Below are 23,895 nucleotides of genomic sequence, written 5' to 3'. Positions count from 1 at the left end.
CAACCAATCCGAATATGCATCAATACTAAAAGATCAATGGGCAAAGACAACCCATAACAAAGCTATAAATGAAACTAATAAGTATAGACTGCTTTCAACATTGCACACCTTGTAGACCCAACAAGTCATCATACATATCTAAATTCAAACACTGATAACCATATCATCATGAGAGCAATTTGAAATATAAAATGAGTGTACAATGACATCAAATCTTAAATATTCAAATATACAATGTCATAAATTCACAATGCTACCATAGGCAATATATACCATAAAATATTCAAATTAATATATCACCAAATAAACCATGGCAAACTTGCACCCAATCTAAATAAATATGTAGATCTCTCCAAGAGCTTTTATTGACTACTTAAAGTAAAAAATTTGACCCCGTATGCCCAAGTTATGCCTTAATCTATGCTCAAAATAAATAACATCTGACTTTAGGGCTTTTAAAACATAACTAAATGTCAAAATCACAAAACTAAACCTACACCAAATTGTAGTGCTCTGAATTAGTTTTCCAATACCTATACGAATTCTAAATTTTGATATCTTGAGAGAGAGTTATGGCGATTTTACTAAGATAGTCTTTTTACCATTTTGACTGTGATTTTTAAAATAATTTTGACAAAAATTCTAATGGGATTAAATTTGACGGCCATCATAGGTAGAAACTAAAAAACTATTTCATTTCCTTTGAACATGGCCAAACTAGGGCATATTATATATCAAAATTTATGGAAACATCGACGCAGATCCAATGGTGAGGTTTGTTTTGACCTAGGAGGTCATTTGTGCAAGCTTTCCCTAAAACCCTTATTTAAATGAAAGACCTAAAAAAACCCTTTTGTCCAACAATTTTACATGCCCAAAAATATAGCAATATCTCATCATAAAAGAAAACCCAAAACCCTCAGATCTGCAATAAACAACTCATATATCTTTCCCTTTCTTTTATCCTTTCATGCATTCCTATGGATTCAATCAAGGGTTACAATAATAAAACCATAGCTCTAATACCACTTGTAAGAAAACTTGCAAGAAAGAATGTAACCATTTCCACATAACCCATAGTAGATCTAAAATAAATATGAAATTAAAATCCTCATTCAAGAGAATAGATAACATACCCGCAAAAAAATGTGACACAATATATACCATGGGAAACTCTCATTGAAGGAAAAAACCCAACCTCCAAAAGCATCCATCACTATGTATTATTCAACAAAAATACCATTGAAATACAACCATGGAAACCTTCAATGCCATAGCCACTACCAAGAAATCCATGTGAACAAGCATGAATCCACACATCCCATCCCATGCTTCCAACCTTTAGAAATGCTCCCCTAGCTAACCTATCAAGAATTATCCTGCTCGACTCTTTTCCTTTTTCCCTTTTTTATTCTCACACCAACAACTCCCCTTGTGGCTTTTTATATAGTAGCAAGTCCTAGAAAACCACCAAGTAGTATTATATAAACCATTTGATACCTAACCCATTGACCCCATATTTAATATTGAAAATTTAATTCCTTTCCCCAATATTAAATAATTACATGAAATATTATCACAATGTTACAATAAAACTCATCAAGTATATCCCATGGGAACTTTTACATGTTGCACATTCATCTAGGTACAATATTACATAATAAAATAAAATAATACAATATAACAATGGTATGAAATGTGTGCAACACCCATTATCTCAACAAATATCCCCTAGAAGAATACAACTCCCCTCACCCCTTTTTTGATCATATTGGGATGGCACAACACTTGTCAAGGAAAGATTTCATACATGAAGAAGCTTTATAGGATCATTAGATGTATTCTATAGATGACTAGGATGTTCGTATAAAGCACTATTGTATGATGACTCTATACTTAGTAGAAAATGTGCTAAAGATGAAGATTCTCCTCAAGGCTATGGAAAAGGATGCCCCAGAAGTTATTGATCCTTTATACAATAGGGATAAAATCTATGACTTGCCCATAATTAATGTTGAGATAGGAAGGGATGAGAAAGATGACATAGCTCATCAGCCTAGGCACATAGTTGAGTTAACAAGGGAATGGATCTGGAAGCCATTTCCAATGGATCGAGTTCCACAAGCCATACCCCTATAGGCCACAATGAGACCTATAAAAGGTAAAGGTGAAAAGGTCACCATACCAACCTTCTCCACATAGTCTCTAGTAAGGCTAGGAATGGTTCATCAACATGAGTGGGAGGTTGAGTACTTTTAAGATGATAAGGGAGATAAAAAGAAAAGAGTACCTCATAGGAAAAAGAAACAAACATCTCAAGCTCAAGTGCCTCCACAATAGTTATTGCCTAAACAAGAGCCAACATAAGAGCCAAAAGAGTAGGCACAACTAGAGCAACTGAAGGAGGAACAAGAAAAAGAGAAGAGAGTTCCACCAATAGAATTTGAAGAGGAAGAAGCCTCCCCTTGGGTCTAAAAAAGGAAATAATTGAAAAAGCTATGGCAGGTACATGGAGGACGAGATTAGAAAAGAAAAATACTTTTTCCCTACAAGTTCTTGAGATCATCCTAGAAGATGAGGATGAAAATGAAGGGAAGAAAATTGAATTTTGTCCCCTTAATCCAAAGGACCCAATCAACTAAAGCCAAAGAGGAAGAAAGGATAAGTTCTACAATATGCCTCCATCTATTCCAAGATATTCTACTCAAGCATTAACCTTAGAAGATGCACAATAAAAGTGGATAATAGAGATGGAAGGAGAAGGAACTAATGTATTTGACCTCTCTAGCTTTGATTTTATGCTAGATGGTGAGAGAAAATATTAGAGACACTCCCATGAGCCAACCTTTACGAGAGAATTGGAATAAACTACCACCTCTACCTCAGGGACCTTTGTAGATTGACTCCACTTATTCTAGTTACTTAAGTAGAAGAAGAAGAAAAAAAAAACCTAGGAAGGAGAGTTCCAACAATCTCATGCCAATGTAGTATTTAAGGAGGGGGAAAATACCTAAAGAAACTCAACAAACTCCTCAAGATACAAAGGCTAGGTCCTTAACCTAGTAGATTACAGAGACTCTTAGGGAAGGTCTTCGACATGAGAAGACTCCAAAAAGAAGCAACAAGGGAAATGAGCCTACTATAGAACCAACCTCTTTAGCCAAGTACATGTCACCAAAGGGCATGACACTGTCATGGCTAAAGAGGGAGGTTATGTTCCATTGGAAAAGGAAGCTAGACTTGAGAGTGGGGGATGGAATGATGAAACTAATTAAAGTAGTAAAGAAGCCTAAACCACCTAAGGCTGATGCAATAATATTGGCTTTTATAATGAAGAACCAAGATCAAGACCTACTTGTGCATATTTCCATTCCTCCTCTTTATGCCAGCACCAAAGAATTGACTCCTAAAGATTACCAAATCAAGGAGGTCATGTTATGAAGGCCCATGGTGGATACATCTAAATTGATGATCACCACAGGCATGAAAGAGCTGTTTAGGCACATGGACCATAATGAGTTAGAGTTGATTATAATATAGAAGAAAAACAAGCTACTAAGAGGCTATTTGAATGAAGTATTGGCTCCATTGACCTAGAGAATCTAGAGATCACTCTTGCAACATCATTAGAAAGGAAAGGAATAGGGATAATGCAATTGGATTCATTTTTCGAAGCATATCAACAATAACATGACAATTTTGAAGAGAAGGGAGTGTAGATAATACAATGTAATTTAAACCTATTATATTATATCCAATTGAGTGCAGACAAGCTAGTTTCTATAGTGAACCAAGATTTTGGGCTGATGGATGAGGTACATGCTAGAAATAGATAATACTAAGAGGTGTGGGGAGGGGGGGGGGGGGTCTATATTCTAAAGTTTTTTGCCCACAACTGAATATTTTTAACTACTTTATAACTTCCCAATGAAAGTAAACCAATAGTGTTGAACAATAAATATAACCATACACAAAGAGAATTCATAACACCATTATTTGTTAACTAGGGAGACCTTGTCCAAGGGAAAACTCTAGTGGGGATGATACATACAAGTTGATCCACTAAACAAAAGAATCTTGTTAAGGATATTAACCCTATTAGGAGTCTATGAAGTACATATAGTGTCTTAAATGCTTTTTAGAGGAGTAGACCTTGTTAGAAGCCTCCACCCTATTAGGGGTTTCTTCAACCCTATTAGGAGTTTGTTCAACCCTATTAGGAATTGGTAGATCAAATACAATGTATGTAAGAAGAGCCCACTTCCCTAACATGCAATATACGATTAAGTTCTTCACAAGAATAGGTATACATAAAATATTGTCTTACTATTGTATCTCACACTTTCTTTGATCATACATTAGATTCTACATCACTTATGACTTGCATATCCTTCAAGCTTTCCTCGCAGTAGGTTGAATCACATACACAACATACATTATCTTCTTAAGATATGATCTTTACTTATAACTCACAACTTAATAATTCTCCACTCAGTCAACCTTGATGCATTTACACGTTTGACCAATTATAAAATAACTTCGGGTAAACATCTAGGATGTCAGCCCATCACAACTTAGTAATCATTTTGTTACCAAAATAGTTCATTTAGCCATACACTTTAATTAAATGTCATGCTTTGTTCTTCTTTGCTGATTGCCTAAACTAGTAATTTATCTATAACTTGTGCTGTACAATCTATATAGGTTTGTGCATTGACATACATCATCATGACTCTATCAAATACTGATCCTCAAATGTGCATAAGCTAACTCAATGTCTATCATCCATGCATATTGTATCTATCTCTATACTATTGCACACTATCTAACACTTAGACAATTTTCTAACTCTGATAACATCATGGATTGTCAAAAACATATGTTGCCATAAATGAGAACACTCATACATCCACTTAGCCATATTACCAATAGTACATACCAGGGCCAAAGACTTACATGATTTGAGATAAATAAAAGGTCAAATGTATTGGATGTTGATGGAGGTATATACAAATGAGGAGCTTGATTAGCTCAATGATTGGATAGAAAATATATTTAAAGGTAATAAGTTTATGGAGGGATTATATAGAGAGATCTAGTGGATTAAAGGTAAGGGTCAAGAGTAGTTTTTGGAATTGGAGAGGTACTATAACACTGCTTGCCTTGAGATTTTTAAGGATGAGTCAAAGACCAAGCTTTTTACAATGCAATCAGTTCTCCAAGAGTTTATAGATACATTTGAAGAAGCTTCATCAGAATATGACATCACACAAGCCTTCAAAACTGAAGAAGCACTGTTGGAACTAGACACCAAGCTTGATGATTTTATGGGAACAAGGATCAAAGTAAGCAATTACTAGCAAGCAGTTAAGAATAAGTATGAGGATTTGGATTTAATAGAAGCTACTTAGGTGGTTGAGGTGATAGATAAGTTCAAGACTAAAAATCCATACATCATTTTGGTCTAAAGGGAAAGAAAACCTAGATGTTGGAAATTTAGTTTTGACACTTAGAAGAATTTTTGATTTTTTGGAACCTATCACCAAGGTGCACAGGTGCACTTTTCACAGAGGTGTAGTAACAGTTTTAAAGAAGTAGAAAAGCACCGACAGTTAACTGCTAGTTCCTAATTTAGAGAATTCCATGTGTCAAAAATGCATTTTGATGATAGTTCAAATCCAAGAAATGCCTAAAGAAGGTCTAGATCCCATTTTTAGAACTTCTAGAGACTCTTAGATCATATTATAGCTACATTATTCCTATGTTCTCATTCTTTTATTATTTTTGTGTCATGTAAAGACTCATGCACCCATTGATGAATATAAAAAGGGGTGGAGACCTACTTAGCACCATTTAGAGAGTTAGTTTGTATATAATTATATTTTTTATATTAGTTTTTAAGCATTGTATTGTTTTCTTGGAAATACAAGGATGTAATATGTACTTCAAGCTATTATTTTGATGCAATAATATATGTTATTGATACTCTCATTTTGAGTATAGTTATTCTTGCCGAAGTGTGTTATTTTTTTGTGAATGTATGTTCATGAATAATAATGGAGCCAATGGTTTTATTATGTTCTTATGATTGTGTGATCTTTTAGTTATGGTATTTTCCCGGTGTTAACAAATTCCCTTGATGTACTGAGTTAGAAAAAGGATCAAGTATTTGTGCTTGCGTAGTGTTTTATCTTGCATGAGTGCACTTTCTATGACCTTGTGATTTGATGAAATGTAAAACATCTTTCAATTTATATTTACTTACTATCAACGATTGCATTAGTGGAGTTGAGGAAGCACTATTCCTAATTTTATTGGTTTCCTACATGATCTTTTCAATAATTTAATTCACAGACGTGTTGTTACTCTAGTTTATGTCTATTGGGAGGTCCCTTTTCAAGTTATTTGATTTAATCTATTGTTACCATATCTTTTTTATTTTATTTTCTAACACTTGGTTAAAATAGGAATTCATATAGTTGCACCAAAAAATTACATTCATCATAAACCAAAAAATACCAAAAATATCTCTTTTGTGGTTACTTTTTGAAACAATAACAAATTAAATAGATTATTTGAAATTGATTAAAAAAAACAAAGGCCTCCTCATGAACATACACATTTATCTTTAATTGAATGGATTTTATTAAGGTCGCAAGACCACCCAGAACCTTGTAGTTGATTCTTGATTAGCTTTTCAAGAGAGGGGTTTGGAAGGATCCTTGTTGTTCAACATCATGAAAATTGATAGCTCAATATCTACAACCAAAGCCATAGCAAGCCAAACTTCTTTTACCAAATCAAAAAAGAGTCACCTTCAAGTATCCAAGGAAAAAATCACTAAAACCTTGCTTTCCCTCCCTAGCAAAGTCACTAAAAATCTATTAGTGAATAGATTTGTCCTTTGGAAAGAAATGTAAATAATGGCTCAACATGCCCAAAAAGAAGAAAAAACCATACTAATAGTTGGATGAGTTATCATGGATTGATAACTCTCCTAGAATTGAGAGGTACACCTCCCTCTTAAAAATATTTACAATAAATAAAATTAATAGTTATGTCTTTTACCTAAAGACACAAAGGTTTTCTAACATCCACCCGTTAACATGGAATGAATGTGATTATCAAATTAATCAATAGAATAAAGAGAGAAAGATTAGATAATAGCCATACCACCAATGAATCCCCTCAACATTACAAAATACTAGAGAAAAAAATTATTATTCTGGAACTATGAATAACCAAAGGATTGAATTCAAAATATGGAAGTAGTGACAATACGATCAACAATGATCCAAGAATTATGCGTTCATACCACAAGATCTGATAAATATAATCTATCTTTATTGTGAATCAATAATAAGAAATCATATGATTAACACATCCCCTTTCAATTACAATGAAAGACAAAATAACAAACTATTTTCTCTATCCCCTATTTTAATCTACATAAAATTCTTCTCCCAGGAAACCTTATGACTTGTGCGACTGAAAAAGAAGAACCCCTGTCCCCTTTACCTTTGGCCGACCAATCCCATCATATTATGGTTACATAATTGAATTATTGGAAAGATTTATAACTAATCTTTCTTCATCCATCTTCTCTCTAATTAATATCTCTTGAAACCTTTAAAATGTTATTATAAAAAGAACATTATAATATAATCAATATCAAGGTAACTTAATGAGTCAATGCCATAGCCCATCTACTCAATTTACTTGCTCATTTTTTGTACCTAATAGAAATAGAGATATGTTTCCATAATTTCTTGTACAAAAGCTAAGTTGTGTACAATTATTATGCATTAATAAAGATAACAATAGTACGAAACTTGATATTGATTTCAACACATTCACCTCACCAATCTACCATATTATGAATTATAATGGATTTTGATTTAATTGTTGTGCTATGAATCTTCAAGCTTAGGTTCATGCTCTATAGCTCTTGGTGATTTATTACTTAAGAATCAATAACAATGCTTCCTTGGCTTAGTACACCACATGTTATTTTATGAATTCTTACCATTGAGAAATGAGTCACCACTACGTTCACCTATTTTGGGGGCTGATACTTATTTGAATCTTTTTCCATGGTATTTACATTTCTCCAAATGTATGATTGGATTAATTTGGATTGACATCAATGATTTGCATAGGAAAACAACTTCATCATGTCCTGATCTATTTTGATGGTTATCGGTATCCCATAAATATGTGTCTAATTCAAGGTTTGACTTGTGTAAAAATCACTATATATATGCTCATACCTTGACTTATAATACATTTGTATGTTTCCTTTTTACATACAACTCAATGACATGAAGAATGAGATTCAAGAAGTTAGATTCTCTATCTTCATCCTAGGTACAAGATATATGCGAGCACCCCTTCCAATTTGAATTGTTTATTTTATCAATAGCGATTGATAAAATAATTCCCATTTATCTTCTTTTGATCACCCAACCAAAGAACAAGGCATGTAACTTGATCCATGCTTGTATTCACATATAATTCAAGGTCTCCTCTTAGGCTTGGTGGCTTGACACACACCACTGCACATGTTATTTTCCACCTTTTCATATTGACTTAAGGCTTGATAGAGGACTAGTTATATTTCATATTACAGGTGATTAGGGCCATGTATATAAGGCATGAATTGTCACATCTTGCATTTCCCAAATGAAGGTCTTCAACTTGAACATGTTATCCTTATGATCTTGGTTATAGGTTGCCAATCCTTGGGGGTTTCTTTTCAAATACAACACCTTCAATACTTGCATATATTGATATATTGTTAAAATACCTTCCTTCAACCGCTTGGGGTCATGGATGTGATCTTCTTCAATATGAGAGAGAAATCATGTATGTTATAGCCATGCTTTCCTTTTTGAATAATATTGGCCCATTATGAAAAGGGAGGTGGGTACCTCTAAACTGTGTCACATTTCACATTCTTGCCAAGATAGCATTTTGTCAGATAATTCACAAACGATATCCATACCATCATTTATGGTGAAACACCATGGAAGGGTCGATGATGCTAACAATTTGTTGGGCAATTTAAGAATTATTTCTCAATTTCTCCCTTGGACACACTTGAGATTTATTGGATGTCATTGAATTTAATGATCAAATGGAATTGGCTCCCTTTTACCTTTTTTGGATGAACACATGTACATATCTAGGCATCAGTAATCACAATATCATGCCAACTTGGGATTATAGGAATAATGATTTATATGGATTACTATCATAGCTTCCTTGATTTTATGTTTTACCAAATCATCTTTGGAGTTGCATAACATTGAGCTCTGTGTCATGCCATAACTTTTCAAGATAAAAACATGTCAACAATTTTTTTTTTTGAATTGAAGGTAAGGAAGGAGGCTCAAACAACTATTAACCTAGAATGAAGAAGTAAGATAAAAGAGAAAAGTTATCCTACTCAGAAATCTGGATTCAAGTCTTCTATAAGGAGATTCATAGCTGCTAACTATAGGATGCAAACTACTTTGAAATGCTATGGATAAGAGCCCTCAAGGTGAAGCGCTATGATGTGTGATTATAACTCGACTTGTCAGAGCAATGGAAAGATTTAGGAATGCAATACGAAGAAGTTTAATCCTTTCATGCTTTTAATTCCATTAAAATTGAGTTTACCCATGTTTTAATAATTTCCTTAATATTAATATTTTGTTATTTTATAATTTGAACACACCCATACCTCCTACTTGAGTATGCATTATCCTTTAATAGTTAACATTAATATCACATAAGATGAACTAATATTATTACTTTACATTTAATATTTGACTAATCATCAATAAAACTATCATCATTTTATTTCCGGGTATGTGCAGGATCATGGTGTACCAAACTATGGCCTTAAGTGGCACTGAAAAATCAGCAAATCAGGTTTATGTCAACTTGACACATAATTTTGAAGTGGTTATGGACTTTATATCAAAAATTTGTAAGAAAATAATCTGTAAGAAATTGAATGTAGTTTCTAAACTACTAGGCCTTATCAAGAGAAAAAAATAATTAATTGGTCAAAAGTTTGAATTTTAATGCAGTACTAAGAAAATTTCAAGGTGAAAATAAAAAGTAGGTGTATGTCTGACCACCTTAATCAAAATCAAATCATAATATTTTTTTAATATAATTATAGATATGAAAAGTAGACTCATGCCCAGATATGATGCATATTTTTCGATATTTTTATTCCAAATAAATAATTAAATATGAATTTTCTACCAAAACTTTTTTAGAAAAAAAAAGTCCCATATCTGACCACCCTAACTAATAGAAAATTTTACCAAATTTAAACATTTTTTTCTTATACTAGCCGAAGTATAGAATGTGACGCAACTTTTAGATTTACAAAATGTTATACCGTTTGAAAGTTATAGCTATTTTTCAATCAGTATGTCAATTAGCACTTTACAATTATCTTCATTGATAATTAACTAATAAATACTTATCGAACTCAGAATTTGACAGAAATTATATTGATAGAATCTAGAGAGCGATATTAAAAAACTCTTTTCATTTTATTCAATTTCGATCAAAATAGCATTGTCAGACGGCTACCCGAAGTCTGAGAATCACTAAAACCCTCTTCAAACACATCTTTTGGGTTGACCGGGTAGGCTTGGTTAATACCAAGCCTAATCGGATATCCGATTCCAAATTGGATATCCGATTTAAAATCAGATATCTGATTATAAATCTGATATCCGATATATTGCGATTGGCAAATTCAAAATCCCAACCCATTTTGGAGGGAAAATTGGATTTAAACATCATACCTTATTATTTATAAATTATTTCACTTATATTACTATGTAAAGATGTATTTTAATATATTATATATATATATATATATTAACGTAATGTAAAGATATAGGATATAATCTAGTAATATATAATAATATATTATGTTAATCTTATTACAATCTATAAATATAATTTATATTATTATTATTTTTGCTAAATATAATAATGTAATTTATATATATATATATATATATATATATATATATATATATATATATATATATATATATATATATATATAATAATAATAATAATAATAACATAATATTTTCATTAAATATAATAAAGTAATACATATATATATGTTATTAATATATATAATAACATAATATTTTTATTAAATATAATAACGTAATATATATATAGATAATTATATATTATTATATTAATATGTATGTTATTAATAGATATGTGTATTATTAATATATATGAGTCAAAAGGGGTAATAGGTCAACCATTGACCCCCTTTGACACATTAAACGATGACATATGTCTTTAGGGGTCCTAGGAGCCCTAGGGACATATTAAAATGGTTAATATGGGTCAAAGGGGGTCATAGGGTGACCTATTGTAGACTCCTAAAAAAATCTTTAGAAAATAAAGTATTTTTATTTTCTGAAAAAGTCCTGATGACATCATCATTTATTAATTAATTTATTTTTATGCCATTAAATCCCTTTATCTTAATTAAAAATATTTAATTAAGAAATCCCTCCCAAAAATGTTTAAATCTTATTTAAACATTATTTCCTTATTTATTAATTATTTAATTAATAAATTGACCAAAAATTCTAAAATAAATAATTAATTAATTTTTTTCCCAAAAGTTGGCCAATTTCCTTAAGACCAATAACCTCTTCCAAAATCTTCTAATCCTTCTTTAATTTCGATTAAAGGCTAATCTCATCATTTCCTACCCCTAATCCCAACTCAAAATATTTAATTAAGATTAAATATTAATCCTCATGTTTATTAAAAAAAAAAGTTTTAATAAATATCTCCTCAACCCAAACCCTTGAAATAAATAAAACTTTATTTATTTCATAAAATCTTATCCTAGGAAGTTCTAGACTCTTCTAGAAAGTCTTCATCCTCATCCAAAGCCTAGACTCTTCTAGAAGATGTCTTTAACCCTAATCCTAATCCCCTCCTAACCTTGTCACATTCCCTAAACATGGGTTAAGACTTGCTAACTCAAAGAAAAGTTAACAAATATCTCCTCCTTCACCCACCCTCATTAATTGCAATCCACTTGCCATCCACTTGCCTAGTCCTAAGCCATCTCTAACCCTTCCTCTAATCATTTTTTCAACCCTAAGCAAGCTTAAAACCCCCCTAAACCCTCAAATTCTAATTTCATGGTATCTCTCACAAATATCTTCAACCACAAAACTTTATAAAGCCCACAAAGTCATAAATATTCTTACAAAGCACTTATGAAGGGTCTTAATGAAGATTTTATCCCTTGAGCCTCCTTTGTTGACTCATCCTTGCCCTTTCCTCCATCCTCTCACCCTGTGACATGTGTCACTCATTGATTGGTTGTAAGGAAGCACAATCCATGTTCTCTCCTCTCATGCAATCTAAGCCCTCCATGAGTTTTTCCCCATCCTTGCATCTTAGCCCTCAATTCCTCAAGCCTCTTGCCTATAAATTGGATCCTTCCCCTTTGCAAAATAACACAATCCATGAAGTAAACTTATAATGCTATTTTGAGAGCCAAATCCATACTAAAGCCATCTATCCACACTAAAAATCCACAATTATCCATTGAAGCCTTTGGAAGCATATTGAGCATACATTCTATCCATTTAGATAAAGCTACTCAACAAGAGAGCTTCTTATTGAGAGAGTCCATTAATGGCTCATATTCTCAATTGAGAGCTCATCTTAGTCTATCTTGAAGTTTATGAATTTTTTTTAGTTTGTAGAATCTTTATTTAAATTTGGTTTCTATTAGCATACTAACATTGCTCATATACATTTTGGCACGCCCGGTTGGACCCCGCATGGGTCATCTTCATTAGCTTTTTTAGTCAAGTTTTGTATGTCATTTTCTGATTTTGGCTAATTTTTCTTCTTTTTGTGATTGGTAGGATTTTATAAATTGGTTTTGTAGGTCCACATGAGCATGAAGAAGACAAAGGAACTCATAGTCTATCTCATAGTATTTGCAGATTTTTCAAGCTTATAGGTGGACAAAGCACTTGGAATTCTTCTTCCTCTTCTTGTCTATATTCTTCTTATTCCATCTACTTCTTCTTCTTCTTCTTGTGGGAGATCTTGGCCAATTTTTTTTTTAAGGAAGCAAAATCATACACACTTCTTTTTAGTTCTTAAAATGAACCCCCAAATCATACTTAAATCCATTAAAAATTTAAAAATTTGCAAAAAAGAAAAAAATCTTTTAACAAGTGAAACTAAACCAATCTAATCATTTTCATCCTTGCAACATCAAGGTTTTAGATGCATTCATGCAAAGTTAGGAACACTTCATTTTTGGGAATTTAAAAAGAACTTCAAGTTTCCATTTCAAAAGGTTCAAAATCAACACTAAGTGCACACTAAAATCTAAATCAAACTCAAAGCATCAATCAAGGATAAAATGAACCTCATTTGAAAATATTTTAAAGTTCTTTTAAAAATCTCATGAAAACTAAGAGTCCTAAAACTTTTGTTATTTGTTCCAAAAAAATGTCTTATTGCAAAATCTTGAATGTTTCTTAGGTTTTTCATGCATCAAAACAATCTAGGAATATCATTTTTGGGCTTAAAACATGCAAACTAGAACACAAAATCTTGAATGAAAAGCAAAGTCCAAAGAGTCATTTTCACTTTTGAGTCCAAAAAAATCTTGAATGATCTAAGGTTAAAACAAAGCACTTCAAAGATCTTAAAACAACACACAAAATCTCAATCTTGAATGCTCAAAGGAAAAAACTTGAATGTTTAATCACTTATCTTTGAATTCATGTTGCTAAACACACTCTTGAATGCCATGGATTAAAATCAAATTTTCTTTGAATGCATGATTAAAACAAAAAATCCAATCTTGAATGCCAAGGATCAATTAACCATTGCAATATCAAACACTTCATTTGGAGCTTCTAAAATTGAACAAAACAAATCTCTTTTCCACATGCAATTTAGGTAAAGTTTGATTTTTGGATATTTAAGAGACTTTGTTAAGTTAAATACAAATTTGCAAAAATCAATTTGAGTAGTTCCTTGGACTCACCTCTTTTATAATCACCCATCAATTCAACCACTGGTTGCAATCTCAGCACCATTTATGGGGATGGGTCTACTTGAAAAAGGTGCTAAATGTTCCACAATCTAACTCACTCACTTGGTCTTTGAACGTTTGCTTTAACTTTATCAAAAATTTTAAATGACCAAAACTCTAGATTAAATCAATCACACTTCAATTTTGGGCACTAAAATTGAACAACTATTGACGTGGAGGGCCTCCGGGCATGCGCTTGGCAATCGAGTTTCACACATCTTTGTTTTGGGCTTAAAATAAACTCACACTCAATCTTGAATGCCTAAAAATCAATGAACATCGCATGGTTTTGACGCATTTTCAATGGCGCTTGCATTTCTTATGTTGATGATCTCTCGACTTTCATTATGCTAATGACGCTGTCAAATTGGAATGAACATTTTATGCCATAATCACAAGTGTCTTCAATCATAGCTTACAAAATTTAAATCATCAATTGGAATGAACGTGTGTCTTTTAAAGCCCAAGATCATGTATGTGGTCTTGTTTTACACTTTTTAGGAGGCCTGCTTGGGGATTTCATCACCCCTTGGGACGACCTCAACTCCAACGTTCCGACAGAGTATAAAGATCGGGAGGTGAATCCAAAGACACCTCTCTTGGGATCAAAATTTTGTCACTCGGGCTAAGCCTCAAGGAACTTTATACCCTTGAGAAGTGAAAGAGGAGAAGTGGGTTACCACTCCTCTCGGTTGTGTGACATCTTTTTAGTTTCATCTACGGATTTGGGCCTCACGTACCTTGTGTATATCGAGGACTCCCTAGCTAAACCAAATTTCATCCTTGTAGAAAGCTTCCTAAGATGTTGGTGTGTTTGACGTGCTTTCTCAAAACTTTTGTCTGCTTGTTTGTTCATAGCTTTTGAATGAATGTTTGCCAATTTTGGTCAAAATCCCAAAAAAGCAGAAATCTCCCAACTCAAGGCATACTTAGAGTAGTCACTTCCTTATCAAAAAATCATCCAAGCTCCCCCGATGCAACCGAATCTATCTAGTTCTTTGCCTTAGAACAATCCCAAATCCAAAGTCCATCCAAATCATCCCCCCAGCCAGCTAGCAACCCAATCCAAAATCACCCAAGCCTTTAAAGAGTTGTCACTTTGCTAGATTTTGCTATCCAATCAATCCTACCAATCAACCAATCTCACCAAGGTTATCCCTTTAACAGAGCATTGTCTAGGGTAATCCAGCTTTGTCACTTGTATCCCTCATCACCTTGAGCTAAAGGTTGGGATCCACAAGTGGTCAATCTCGTGTCATGCCATAGGATCACTAGTCTATCCTTAAGTTGACACAATCACCATGAATCCTACACATAGGAAAGCAAAACTCTCACTTTTTGATAGCATACCCTTGAAGTATTTCACCCAAAAGAAAGCCAAAAATCTCCAGCCAATCCTCCTTAGGTCTGTCATACAGCTTTGACTCTCCCTAGGAAATCTTTCATCAGCCAATCCAAAATCTGTGCTTAATCCAAATCCAACCATGAGCTTCCGTGTTCATCCATATGCAAGACCCCATCCCCATCAAACTCATCATCAAAGCATGAAGTACCAATCCTATCATGATGTGTTTGGTCGCATTGTCCTTGCTCCCGCCACCTCCTATTCCAATGATGATGAAAATCTTGTTGACTATGACAGGTATATTGAAAGCCTTAGAAACATTCCCCCAAGCATCCCCCAAAATCCAAGAGTTATTCCACACTATCTAGTCATGCCATCCAATATTCTAGCTTCCCCTCCATCACCCCATCAACCAAGCTTCCAATCTTCCACCCCCATCACACTAGCTATTCCTGTCAATCCACCTCCACCTTCGACACACGAGTCTCCAAGGAATCTCCTAGAGGAAATACAAGAAAAGTTGCCTCCAACAGTTGATAAGCCATGTCATCTAATCCAACCATGTGAAGTAGTCAGTGATGAAGCTTCCCCATCTATAATATCACCTCCATCTCCCATAGCTATCATCCCCATACCATCCATCAAATTGCTTAAAATCCTTCCACTTTTCGCAAGCATCAAAATCCCACCACCTATCAAATCCCTCCAAATTCTATCCACATCGCCTCCAAGCATTTCCCAAATCTCTCATAATGACCCTTATGCATCCATCTTCTACTCACCCATCTCCACTACTGAATTTCCCATCTATCCATCTGTTGCCTTTGAAGAATCCATCCCTTCACCTCCTATCGCACCATCCACTCCAAACCAATCCTATCAAGATCCTACCAAAAAGCATGTTGACATACCCCAAAGCATAAATGAAGATATCATCATACCATGTCTTCCATCCATAGTGCAGTCACCATCTCCTCCATCTCCAAAACCTCAAGCCATATCTCCTCCACTACAAGATATCTTATCATCCCACCAGCTACATCAAGATCCTATCCTTCCATCTCCCCCGCTCCATGCTTCCATCTTACCACCTATCCAAGCTATTCCACCATCTATAATCTACCCTCTTGGTTCACTTACATTCATCCACGGTGGCCCTCTCTCAGCAGAAGAATTAAGAATAGTATCTCCCCATTGCAATACACCTAATAAATCACTTCTACCATTTTCTGCAAGCAAAAAGTTTCCTCAGCTTGTTCAAATGCTCAATCAATGACATTATCAAGGTCAAAGTTTAGGACCACAAGAGCAAGGAATCAGAGAGCCTATTATTGCACAAAAAAATCTAGGATTTCATGGTCTTGGATATGTATCCAAAGGCTCAACATCTAAAGGTGTTGGTACACCACACCCCCAAACCAAGCCTATCTCCAAGCCCACCATGCCAGCCTCCCATCACTCCTTCAAGAAATCTTATGTCATCCCCCCTCCACCATCTTTGCAACCCAAAACAACCTACCATATCCCCCCTTCATCCGCTAAATCCATTTTGGGTCCCTATGTCCCAAAATCTACCATCCTCCATCCTCCTGTCAGCCATCATAAAAATCCTATTCCATCCATTTCTATGCAAGATCAACAAAGGCACATATCAGGGCACATCATCCATCATCATCCCCCTACATGCTCTTTCATATCCTCTCCATCTCACAAAGCTTCTCCCAACCATATTCCCAAAGCTTACCACAACAATGTGAATGCCAACTTCAAAATGCATAAAGCTAAAAATCCACATCCTAGGCAATCATATGTCTATTCTAAAAGACATACTCCAAAAAGGCAAAATCCAATCAAAGAATGCAAAACAATGCAAAAGCCTATGAAAAGAAAATCCAAAACCATGTGGATCCCCAAGAAAAAAGTTGAAACCCAATGCATAATGGCATCCACCATTGCTAATCCCCCATCTAGTGACTCATGTCCCCCATCTCCTAACTCCATCTTGGGTTCCTATATCCCCAAGCACACTTCCACAAATCCTCCATCACGCCCGCATCTACCATCTATCCCCCATATGCTCTTTTCACACCCGTTCCAACATGTGCCAATGTTGCTCTTGCAAGCATCCCCATCTCATGCTCCTTTCCAGCATTTTCATCCCTCCATCTCCTACCATCAATCCCATCTAATCCGATCTATTACATAAATCACACATCCGGTGTACCAACAGCTAGCAACAAAATTGAACATTCCAACAGCTAGTGAAAAATCCCAAAAAACCTAAAATAGCTGAAGAAAGCCAAAATCATTCCAGCTAAGTCCAAAGTCAAAAAGTCAAAAAAGAAAAGAAAAATAAAGCATCCACTAGTGAAAACTTGGCAATTCAAGCACCTTGGACAAGTACCATGATGAAAACTTGGCAAACAAGCGTCATGCGTAATCCCGCCATCCCCAGCTTAGCCTATCACCCTCATGCTTTTGGTCATCTCTTGACATCCAACTCCATCTTCCAATCTATCCACCTATCCTCCTTCCTCCAGCTTCCATCTCACACCATCCACTAATCTTATGCAGCTTCAGCCAATCATCTCAGCTATCATCCATCTCCGTAGCCCCTTCAACTTTTTCCATCCTAGCTTCAATCCTATCACAACCATCATAAGACCTCCTTCTGCATGTTATCTTTTGATTGGAGGTACTATATTCCTTGGAGATCTTGTCTTGTCCATCCTCCCTTGTCATTGGTATCTAGCTCTAGGCTATCCTCATGCAAACCCAATGTCATCTCTTTATATCCATCATAATCCTAGCTATCTACCATCCTATCCAGCCATCTCATCCTTCTCCTCTAGCTATCCTTGGTCACAAAATCTCTCATCATCATTGGATGCATCCTGCCAAATCCATATCTTTCGCTATCACCCCACCCTTAGCTTTCGCATCTTGCACAACATCGAACCATCCCGCTATCCTATCATCCTGAGCTTTTGCTTGCTTGTAACTATCTTGGTCCGTTAGCTTGTACCATATCTTGATTAGCTCACTTGTAAATATCTTGGTCCGTTAGCTTGTACATCCTCTTTAGCTTAGTACCATTGTATCTTTCCAGCTTTTGTGTCAGTTCCTCCTTGATCAGCATCTTGCACACATCGCATATCTTGGTTAGCTATTCCAATGCATCCTTTAGCTAGATCTCCTGTCACCAAAGTGTTATCCTTCTTAGTTCAGCTTGCCAGATGCATCACTCATCTAGATCCACCAGCTTAGGTGCTCTCCGATAGGTCCTTGCAGGATATAGCTTTCCTCATGTCTGATCTTGGTCTATTAGTACCTCGTCTTACCCATCTTGTTGGCAAATGGTTCTCTTTTGGATTTCTACTTTCTTTTGATTTGGAATCTTCCCTTTTGGATCTTGAAGTATCTTTTCCAAACAATCTTTTTGTTCCCTCCTCAAGGTTGCCACGATCTTCCATATCATGGTATGCTATGAATGGGGCACTCTGAGCATATGGTTTTGATCAAGTCTTTCATTTGTTTCTTTATTGCTTGTGGGTTACCCAGTGTCGGTTCCACACTGTTTCCTCCAAGTTTCATGTGTGATGCTGGGGCAATCCTTGCGTGTTTTTTTTGAGTCAGTCAGTCAGTCCTCTGGACAGTTGGTGAAAAGGTCTTGATGTTCTTGGTAACCCTAGCAATTAACCAACAGTCCTATAGCAAATCTAGTGGTCAACTACATGGTGGTACTTCTCTTTGAAGTATCCCCCCACTCAAAAAGCTTCAATGGTTTTCCTTCATCTCCATTATCCCCCATCCATATCCAACATCCGTCTCTCCTACCCCATCTTATGCATTAGTATCTCTTTGAATCACTCCTCACCTTTAGCTTTAGGGATCCACAATCCTAGTTTTAGGGATCCACCAATCCAAATCAATCCACCAAGCCTCATCTTTTGAGATCCACAATCCTAGTCCTAGGGATCTCCGAAACCCATCTGACGCCAATCTGACTCTTTGAAATCCTATTGCATCAGCTTTTTTAATCCCCTCATCCATCTCCCCATCCTGGATTCCTTTTATAGCGCTCCGCTCCTTCATCCTCTGCAATCCCTGAGATCTTAAGCTTGCTTCCTCTTGTGCCTCTGATTCTCCCTTTATCATTCTCCCGTAGTGAGAGTTTGAGCTAACCAAACTGTCATGCCCAAAAACTTGAAGGCAAAAACACACACACAATTTTTTTTTTTTTTGAATTAATAATTAAACATGCCCTAGGTTTGAAATGATTGATAATAGTTTTAGTACAGGTTCTTTACTTTACGTCTTAAGGTTATAAACATGAGGGCGATTACATTGTTAAGATTTTGAAACTTTTGTTACTAGATTGATATCAATCTTAAGTTATGCCATTTAAGAATTAAACATATCAAAAGATATTAACAGTGTAAGTTACACTTAACTTTTGGCTAAAAGATAAAGGAAACAATCCAACATTTTCTATTGGTTTAACATATGCTAACGTAAAGAAACAAGATGATAGTTTCATAATGAGTTTGCTAAACCCTTAAATGTTTAAAATTTATACTAAATATATTAAAACAGATAACCTAAAACCAACTCACAATTAAACAACATAGTTATCAACTAAATAATTAAATGATTATAAAAATTTCAACGTAATACTACTTAAAACTTTACTAAATTAAACTAAGTACACTTTAACAAATTAGAATATCATTTTAAAACTAACAATTTAAAATTTTAAAAAAATAACAATATATAAAAAGAAACTAACTAAACTAACATGCTAAAATAAAATAACTTAAAGATTTAAACTAATTAACTAATTACATTCAGAATTTTATCAACTAAAAAAAACAATTTTAATAGACTTAAATTAATCTAAAAATCTAATTAACATTAATAAAATAACTAAATTAACTAAATACTAACTAGCTAATCTAATACTAAATTATATTCTAAATTCTAACTACAATCAAACTAAAAAAAAAAATAATTAAATCATACACTACTAACTAAGCCTACCTATTGACTAGCATCTAACCACTAACCCTCCTGTCCTAAGACCTAACCTATACCCTAGCCTCTAACATCCACTTGACCACAAGTCAAGTGGATGTGACCCCTCCCTACTCCTCTCCCTAGGCCCCACGCAATCCCAAACCTGCACATCCAAGAGAAGGTATGTAGGGGGAAACAAGGACTAAGGTTTTTAAAACAACCAAAAAAAAATTACTAACAACAAAACCATCCCCAAACTAAACCAAAGTCCAATTGCAATGTCATATCATGACATAACACTCTCTCCACTCCACTTGCCATGCAGCCCAATGTAAGGAAAATGCAGCCCAAGAGGGGGCACGTGAACAGAGGTGGGCAAGGAAGGGTTAAGGAAATGAAGGTGGCCATTCAAATTTTCCCTTCACAACATTAATGCCACCTTTCCCACAACTGGCCGCTAGGAATGGAGGAGGATGGGGATGGGACAAGGTGGCAGGGTGACGTCACCCACCCATCCCATCCACTATGACAAGAGGCAGACACAAAAAGACCTCTTTAAGGCAAGCTTAAACTGACGTGCAAAGCCAAGGAGGGCAATAAAACATAAAGTTTTATAGGTGAAGAAAAGATATTCAGAATATTAAAGTTATAAAGGCTTAATAACTTATGCATTGTATTAGATATCATATATATATATAAATTGTTTTATTTCTAATTTTAAACACTAATAGATTCTTAGAATATTCTCTTTTTGAAACTCAATGTATATTTTTCTTTTGCAACTATATTACCACACTAGGTGTATGCATTCTCTAATAAATTTCTAGTTTATTATTTCCATGAACCTCAAATGGCCATGCATTTCAATGAAACCACATTACATGAAATAACCATCTACGTATTCATTTAACTATCTAATAAAACTGATGGATCAACATTGGAACAACATAATGACTAAACTAGTCTTAAGGCAATTGAGAAAATAAGAGATCAAAATGATAATGCTCCATTCCCTTTTGAAAGGAGTATCAAAATACACAAAGTTATTTCTCTATCATGTTTCAATTTTAGCTTGGATCTCTTGACATAATTCTTCCTACATGTTCTTGCAAATTTATTTTCAACACAATCAACCATGAACTAAATCATTTCAAACTTGATAAAGACACCATACATTTACATGGATTAGCAACATCTCTCTCTACAGTCCATATGAATAGAGGCATCACCATACATCACAAATTGAATCATGTATAATTGAACATCATTGTTGCATCTTATCTTTGATACACATTCATATGACAACATAGGATACGAAAATTTTAAGAGAAGTAAATTTACTCAATCACTTATTTTATTATCAACCTGATTCAAGGCTCAACCGGGAAAGAATCAGGAAGAAAACCCGGCTTCGTTGCCATATATAATAAGGTTTAAAAAAATACAATTTACAATAGGATCTCAATCCCAATTTTCAATAATTTTATCAAATTTTCTTCATGATCAAATCAAGGAGTTTGTAATGTCTTCTAAATCTCATTTCAAGAACCATGGAAGAAACCAATAACTGATCGGGTGACAACCAAGCAGAACCAAAAGAACATCAAGAATGCATAATCATACATGGTTTACGCAATAAGATTCACAGTGAATCAAGACTAGGGAGAGGTGGATTCTTCCAACTAGAGAAGTCAAGCACAACACCAATTCAGATGCCCAATCGGGGCCAATAACCAAGAACTTCCGTTCTTCCATTTAAACTTGCCATACTCATACCAGGTTTGTGCTGACGGGTAGGGGCCCATAACACCCTACCCTTTTATCCCTCTTCTCATCCTAAGAAGAGACTCTACACAGGTTGGAGTCCAACTAAACAAACCTCTCCCAAAATTGGTCACTTCTGCCCTCTCCTAGGGTGAGTAATACCAAAACACCCATGCAAGGAAACTCAAAATTGCAAACATAAACAAGAAAGAAAAACAACCAAAATAACAAGGTTTACAAATCTTCCCAACATACCCACAACCATACAACAGTAAAACAACAACAAGGTAACAAGAACATGAAACAAAACATAAAAACTGAATAAGGGAGATGGGAGTTTCCTACCTTCACAAAGAGGTAATGGAAATGAAAAAATTTGAGTAGAGTATCCCTCCTTCCTTGAAGCTTCAAGAAATCTTCTCTAAATGTAGAGATTGGGTAACCAAACCACTAGACCAAGGAAGGCCTCTAAATAAGCCTCCAACTCAACCACCCAAAAGGAGCAATAACTATTTCCACCCACTAGCCACACTAGAAACTCCTAATTCTACCCTCACTATGGTTAAACTCTAAAAGAAGGTGGGGTAAGACAACTCATGACAACCACTTGCAATTTTCGCACAAAGGCAAAAAGGGGACTTTTGAGTGACCTCAAAAGTCAAATAAAGGGGCTTAGGGGTTGGAAAAGACCCCTAACCCATACCCATACCCATTGGTTAGAAAAATAACATGATTTAAAGCCTTAGGGAAGAGGTTAGAGTCAAATAAAATCTAGAGATGAAATAGGTCTATCTAACAACTCTAACTTGCAAATCAAGTACAAAATCTGAAATAGGGATGACTAACCCTAATTAAAAATCCAATAGAAAATTGACACTAACTTGAACCAACTTGAATCCAAAGGTTAAACAATTAACCCTAACTAGCATACCGAAGCACATAAACATTTTATGAGTGTCAAGTGACACTGAAAGAACATAATTACGAACAATAGGGTTTCCAAATTTTAGCACATGGAGATCAGTTTTGTTCCTCTGTAGGGTTTCTCGGCTAAATATCTGCACACTCATTGCACACATCAGTAGTCTCAAAAAATCACATGTATATAAACCTATATGTATCAAAAATTTTCATTAATTAAAACATACATCAATAAGAGTTTCTTCATCCTACATAATTCTTAACCATTGAAATATCTTAAATCAAATCTCAATTTTACTGATTTCGTCAACATACATATACATGATCATTAAATGAAAATCATCAAATATATCTGGAAATAACATCACACAACATGATATAATAAAATATGTTCTAAGCATCAGATAATTTCTTGACATCTCAAGTCGCGGATAACAAAAAAAATAAGAGTAATGTATCACTATGCTACGATGGGTCGGGGCGAGGCCTCACACAAACCTCTTCTCTTAAGCAAATCTGAGTCTTCTTGCTCATCTCGAATTCTTGTACTTTCCAAGAAGTCATCGAGCCTCGCTTTTTCTCCCCACCGCCTTCTTGAGGGGGCATCTCACAGTCCATTCTCTCCTCTTCTGCTCTAGCCTTGGGCATCTTATTTTCTTATCTTTGATGCCATGCCACTTGTGGCATCACATCAAAGAGGGGCAAAATGTAGACACCTAAA

This window comes from Cupressus sempervirens, chromosome 3 (genome assembly GCF_028749045.1).
Source record: "Cupressus sempervirens isolate cs-2001-9-10 chromosome 3, ASM2874904v1, whole genome shotgun sequence".
NCBI lineage: Eukaryota > Viridiplantae > Streptophyta > Pinopsida > Cupressales > Cupressaceae > Cupressus > Cupressus sempervirens.
This window is presented reverse-complemented; position numbering follows the sequence as displayed.